This window comes from Hyaena hyaena, unplaced genomic scaffold (assembly GCF_003009895.1).
Source record: "Hyaena hyaena isolate Hyena2069 unplaced genomic scaffold, ASM300989v1 scaffold_73, whole genome shotgun sequence".
In the NCBI taxonomy this organism is placed as follows: domain Eukaryota; kingdom Metazoa; phylum Chordata; class Mammalia; order Carnivora; family Hyaenidae; genus Hyaena; species Hyaena hyaena.
In genome coordinates, this window is record NW_024080705.1 from 1,523,397 (window position 1) to 1,529,886 (window position 6,490).

Consider the following 6,490-nt stretch of genomic DNA (forward strand, 5'->3'; position numbering starts at 1 on the left):
CTTACTCTGTCTCTCTCTCTCTCTCTCTCTCTCTAAAAAATAAACATTAAGAAAATTAAAAAATAGTAATAAAACTATTCTAAATTTTTAAGTTTTTTAAACCCTATAGATGCTGATATTTGGCAAATACACTAAAAAAGTCAGCTAATAACCCAATAGCCAAAACAATCCTGAGAAAGAACAGATATCATAATGCCTGATTTCAAGCTATATTACAAAGCTATACTAATCAGAACAGTATGGTACAGGCATAAAAACAGGTAGATAGATCAATGGAACAGAACAGAGAGCTCCCACATAACCCCCTGCATATATAGTCAACTAATTTTTGATGAGGGTGCCAACAATGGGGAAAGGGTGGTTTCATCAATAAATTGTGTGGGAAAAGTAGATATCCACATGCAAAAGAATAAAACCTAACCCCTAACCTTACACCACTCACAAAAAATAACTCAAGATGATCAAAGACTTAAATGTAAGACCTGAGGGGCGCCTGAGTGGCTCAATCAGTTGAGCATCTGACTCTTGATTTTGGCTCAAGTCATGATCTCATGGTTCATGAGTTCCAGCCCTGTGTCAGGCTCTGTGCTGACAGCATAGAACCTGCTTGGAATTCTCTCACTCTGCCTCTCTCTCTGCCCCTCCCCTGCTTGCTTGCTTGCTCTCTCAAAATAAATAAACTTAAAAAAAATAATAAATGTAAACTCAAATCATAAAACTCTTAGAAGAAAACATAGGGAAAACAATCCTTGACACTGGTCTAGTCAATGACTTCTTAGTTAAGTCACCAAAAGCACAGGCACCAAAGAGGAAAACAAACAAGTAGGACTACATTTAACTAAAGAGCTTCTGCACAGCAAAGGAAACAATTTGCAAACCACCCATCTGATAAGGGACTAGTACTCGAAATATATAAAGAACTCATATAAGGGGCACCTGCAGTTCGTGAGTTTGAGCCCTGCATAGGGCTCTGCACTGATGGCACAGAGCCTGCTTGGGATTCTCTCTGTCCCTCTCTGCCCTTCTCCCATTCTCACTCTGTCTCTCAAAATAAATAAACTTAAAAAAAAGAACTCATATGATAGCAAAAAAGAAAACAATCCAATTTAAAAGTGAACAAAGGTCCTGAATAGCATTTTTCTGAAGAAAACACATGAATGGGCAAAAAGAACATGAAAAGGTGTCTGACATCAGTAATCATTAGGGAAATGAAAATCAAACCCACAGTGAGATATCACTTCCCACACGTTAGGATGGCTTTTATAAAAAAGACAAGAGATAGCAAATGTTGGTAAAAATGTGGAGAAAAGAGAGCCATATATACTGTTGGTGTGGATGTAAATTGGTACAGTAGTTATGGAAAACAGTATGGCATTTCCTCAGAAAACTTAAAAATGGAACTACCACAAGTTTCAGCATCCCCACTCGAAGGTATGTATTCGAAGGAACTGAAATTAGTATCGCAAAGGAACATCTGCACACATGTTCACAGCAGCATTATTCACAAAGCCAAAGCCGAGATACGGAAATCAGCTAAGTATCTGTCAATAGATGAATGGATAAAGAAGATAGAACATCATTCAGCCACGAGAAACAAGGAAATCCTGCCATTTGTGACAAGGATGGACCCTGAAGGCATTATGCTAAGTGAGATAAGTCAGACAGAAAAGGACAAATATTATATACCACTTCTATGTGGAGTCTAAAAAACCTGAATTGGGGGGCACCTGGGTGGCTCAGTCAGTTAGGCATCCAACTTGGGCTCAAGTCACTATCTCATGGTTCATGAGTTCAAGCCCGGTTCAGAGCCTGGAACCTGCTTTAGATTCTGTGTCTTCCTCTCTCTCTGCCCCTCCCCCATACACACTCTGTCTCTCCCCCTCAAAAATAAATAAACATTAAAAAAGTGATTACAGTCAACAGTACTATATTATAAATCTCAAAGTTATTAGAAGACTAAATCTTAACTGTTCTCAACACAAAAAAGTATAAATATGTGTGTGACATGATAATGGCGTCGGCTAATGCTACTGTAGTAATCATATTGCAATATATAAATGTATCAAACACTTTGTACAGCTTAAACTTATACAATATTATACACCAATTGTTTCTTAATTTTAAAAAAGCTAGCTTATGATCCAATTAACCTGCATCAAAACCCAAAAGTTAATAAGCCCCATCCATGTCAACAGAGCTTCCTATTAGCTTAATTCGTCACTTTTAAATATGAACATAGCCAAAGATTGCCAGACATTCAAGAAAAGTTACGGAAAGTAAAGGCAGAAATTAAATCAAATCAAAGAGAAGAAAACTTTTTAAAAACCTGTAGTATCTTTAGGAAAATAAGATATTGCATTCATGAAGCAAAAATAAGGTCTAAAATTAATTGAACTGGAGGAACAGGTGGAGGAACTATGTGACACTTAAAAAAAATCAGTATATTTTCCTAACAAGTGTTTTACGTTCAAAAAGAGAAATTTGATTTTGGGCTAATTTGGAAAGGTTATAACTGAGAAAAAGCTTATATGAATCTATAAGGAATTTCCCAATATATTTTTTACTTTGATAGTATTAAGCATTTACAATCTCTGGTTACATTTAATAGCATTCTTAATTAGCTTTGAGCAGTTTAAATTCAGCGAATAAGGTAACAGCCTTTAGGAAATACTATACTGAGATTGTCAGTAAACGAGATGTAGGCCTACACTGTAAACTCCACTCTAACAGTACAGGATATACTTACATTAGTAAGTGAAGAAGAGCACTTGCTTAGGAAAACAGGCAAGATGATCTTTAAGATCAGGGCAAGACTTAGTTAAAATAATATGTGAAAATACAAGAATTCTAATATTACTAAAAATTAAACAGCTGGCAGAATTGGTAATTCAGCTTGAAATCATTTACATGAATTTGTATATATATCTGGGTAAAGTCACAGTGTATGGAGCAGGTAGTAGTGAAATTCAATCACCGTGCAGAATATAGAAGACCAAGTCACAGAGGTTTTTCTTCCATCTCTCAAGGTAGTTTCTTTTCTTCTGATGGTTCCACGTCTCCACAAAAAGCTCAGCATTGGAAGCATCTACAGTAAAACCATGGATTGCAAGTATCTTGTTCTACGAGCATTCTGCAAGACAAGGTAACATTTCTAATAAATTGTAACTTGATAAGCGAGTGAGGTTTTGCAAAACCATAGTACGTGACGCCGAATGTCACATGATCACAATTGAGCCAATGGTTCTTGAAATTCACTTTGATATACGAGTGCTTTGGATTACAAGCATGTTTCCAGAATGACTTATGCTCGCAAACCAAGGTTTTATTGACTTTCTTAGAACTTGGGACAGTCAGCTGTTAAAATGCCAACATTCTCACATGAAGCAACAAAATTCTTACCTTCTTTTTCCCTCAATGTTGTATTTCCCTTTATTCTTCTGAATTCTGTGACCCCTTCTTTTCAAATGTATATCTAAGTCTCTTCTCAGACGTGGATATTACATTGTTTATCATCACTTCTTTTATTTTCAAAACAAAAAGAGGAACTATCAAATAATAATAAAGAGCTCTAAGAAACAATCACTATGATAAACTAAGGTTCCAATGGGCTAGAAAATAAACCTAGAGAAATGACCTGTAAAGTAGTACAAAAGTCATGAGCATAATTTCTAAATACTGATGTAACAACTCAAAAAAAGAAAAAGAAGAAAAAAAAAGGAGTAACAGCTATATCAAAAGGGAAATGGAAAAAAATGAATGATTTAAGAAAAGGAACGATTTAAGAAAGCTAACTCCTCACCTGATACCAACAGGAAATCAGTAGCTAATGTCTTAAAATGCTAACTCAGAAGATAGTAGATGCATATTATGTTGCACCAACAAGGTAAATTATAGAAGAAACAGATAATAGAGTTGGCAGCATTTGTCTCTGGTTTTTAAGCTGTGTATATATTCCTCTGACAAAAATGTTTTTTAAATAGCCTAAGTTTATTTGGCTTATGTATATAGATTAGAGAGGTGAACGTGCAGAAGTGTATCTTAGAGGAAAGTTCTTATTTCCAAGTAAGCTTTGTTTTGAATTTATATCATTAATTTGTTTTGAATTTATTATACTTTAAATACTTATACGAAAAGGGAATTTTATAGATAGAATGTGGTAAACATCCGTTTATTAGTTTTAAAAGGATAAAAATGAGTGATACACATGCTAAGAAAATAAAAATGTAGCTGTTAAGAGAAGAGTCAGACAACTTGTAAACATTAAAGATTACTTAAGGAATTAAGAATTGAGGGCACTTCTGGGGATGAGCACTGGGTGTTATATGGAAACCAACTTGACAATAAACTATTTGTAAAAAAAAAAAAAGGAATTAATACACACGCATACATACATACATACATACATACATAATGTCTTGGCCTGATTTATGTTTTTTTAATTTTTTTTAATGTTTTATTTATTTCTAGGAGAGAGAGAGAGAGAGACAGCGTGATCAGGGGAGGGTCAGAGAGAGAGGGAGTCACAGACTGAAACAGGCTCCAGGCTCTGAGCTGGCAGTCAGCACAGAGCCCGACACGGGGCTCGAACCCATGAACCGCGAGATCATGACCTAAGCGAAAGTCGGACGCTTAACGGACTAAGCCACCCAGGCGCCCCTGTCCTGGCCTGATTTAAAGTACTTTAAAAATAAAACAACCTTCCAGCAGGGATTATCAATTTCACCGCTACTTACAGGTGTGTCCATTGGTAGGTCAAAGCAGTCACTAAGGTTACAAACCTTTCCCCAAGCTTCTGCAAGCACCAGGATCTTTTCAAGGGCTTGGAGTGGATAGAGAGCACATGATATTGAATTTTAGGGTAGATTATAAAAGTACATCCTTGAAGGACCAAGTTCAAGAGCACCTCCTCTACCCAACTTTACCAAAAGTAGCTTCTTGCATTGTCTCCTTTGCCCAATCCTGTTTCACAAGTTTTTTGTTGTTCTCTAGCATTTTTGCCCATCAAGACAACTGTTATTTATCATCTCTAGCTGAAATTGTCCCCCTATGTTCAGTGACAGGCTTTTACATAACAGTGCTAACTCAGAAGTCTGTTTATAAACATTGCTATCTCTTCTCAAGTTTATGTATTTTATAGCTTTAGAAACAGAGAAAATAGCTGGATTCATTTATACATTTGCTTGTCTCTTAACATAACCTGTCATTATATCCGAATAGGTTTGAGCTGGACACACCCAGAATGAGTGCATCATAATTACAGACTCGCAGTCCTAAGCTAGAAGGGACTTGGTGTTTTATGATTGTCTTGTAGGTCTGTGATTCACAAGAAGTCATCTTTTCAAAGGACCCAAATCTATTTTGTAGATTTACACTAGTCTACAAATACAGTGCACAAAAGCATAACAAGCCGTTGGTTATTATTGCTAACCAGTTATGTACTATGCACATTTTACTGAATTACCTAGATCTGTTCTGATGGAACTGAGGTGGGCATCTAAGCCTCATGTTGATGTACAGCTGAATCCACAATAATCCACGGAGGGCTTTCAAGCAAGTACTTCAAAACCTGCTAGAAGACTGCAAGGAAAAACAAAAAGTTGTGGTTTTGAAACATTGAGAACATGACCCTAGTGGAAGGAAAACCAAGCTCTTTTCATGGTGACAATTTAAAGCACACTGCAAAGAATTATTTAGGGCGACTCCAATTACGTTTTTCCTTTCAAAATTATTTTTCTTGATTTCATTTTTCTTTAGTATCTTCTTCTAACCACAAAGTTCTCCCTCCCCCCACAAAGAAGAGTTAATAAAGGGTAAATGATTTATCACTATTTATAAACTCTCAACTCGGTGTCCAAACAGCCCTTCCCTAAGAGCAACCCCACCCCTCCCATTTGAGGCTTCACTGACATTTAACTGGCCTATGTTTGCAAGTGTTTTGCCTAAGTGTCTTCTCTGACTCACCAACTTGGCCTCTAGGCTGGAGAAAGTGGGAGAATTACAACATTCAAAGTGATGGACCTTACCACTTAAATACAACGACATCACATCCATTATCCAGGTCAGTTCATGAATATTTCTTAAGACCATGTGGGCAAGAATGGATGGACTAGGTCTGCTGTAGCATCAAATCACAGGAGAAAGCAAATTCTAGAAGCTGAAGTTGCTCACATGCAGAATATCAAAAGAAATATGCCCTTCCAGGCATTTCACTACTCTTTACCCACAAGCAGAGGGGAACTACAGTCAGTGCCACCTGTTCACCCTTTACTTCCATAAAAGCAAAAGTTAGAAGAAAAAAGATTGCCATCTCAATTAAATGAAGTATCATCTGAACTCTGAACTACTGAAGAAAAAGCCAGAGAGAGATGGCTAGTTTGGTAAACGTGGTTGTTTCTTGACCCAATTTCAACCAAATTGGGTCTAATCCCTAAGTCTGAAGTCAGCCTCAATTTAGCAGTTGCTCAAGAAATTAGTTTGGCTCTTGAAACAA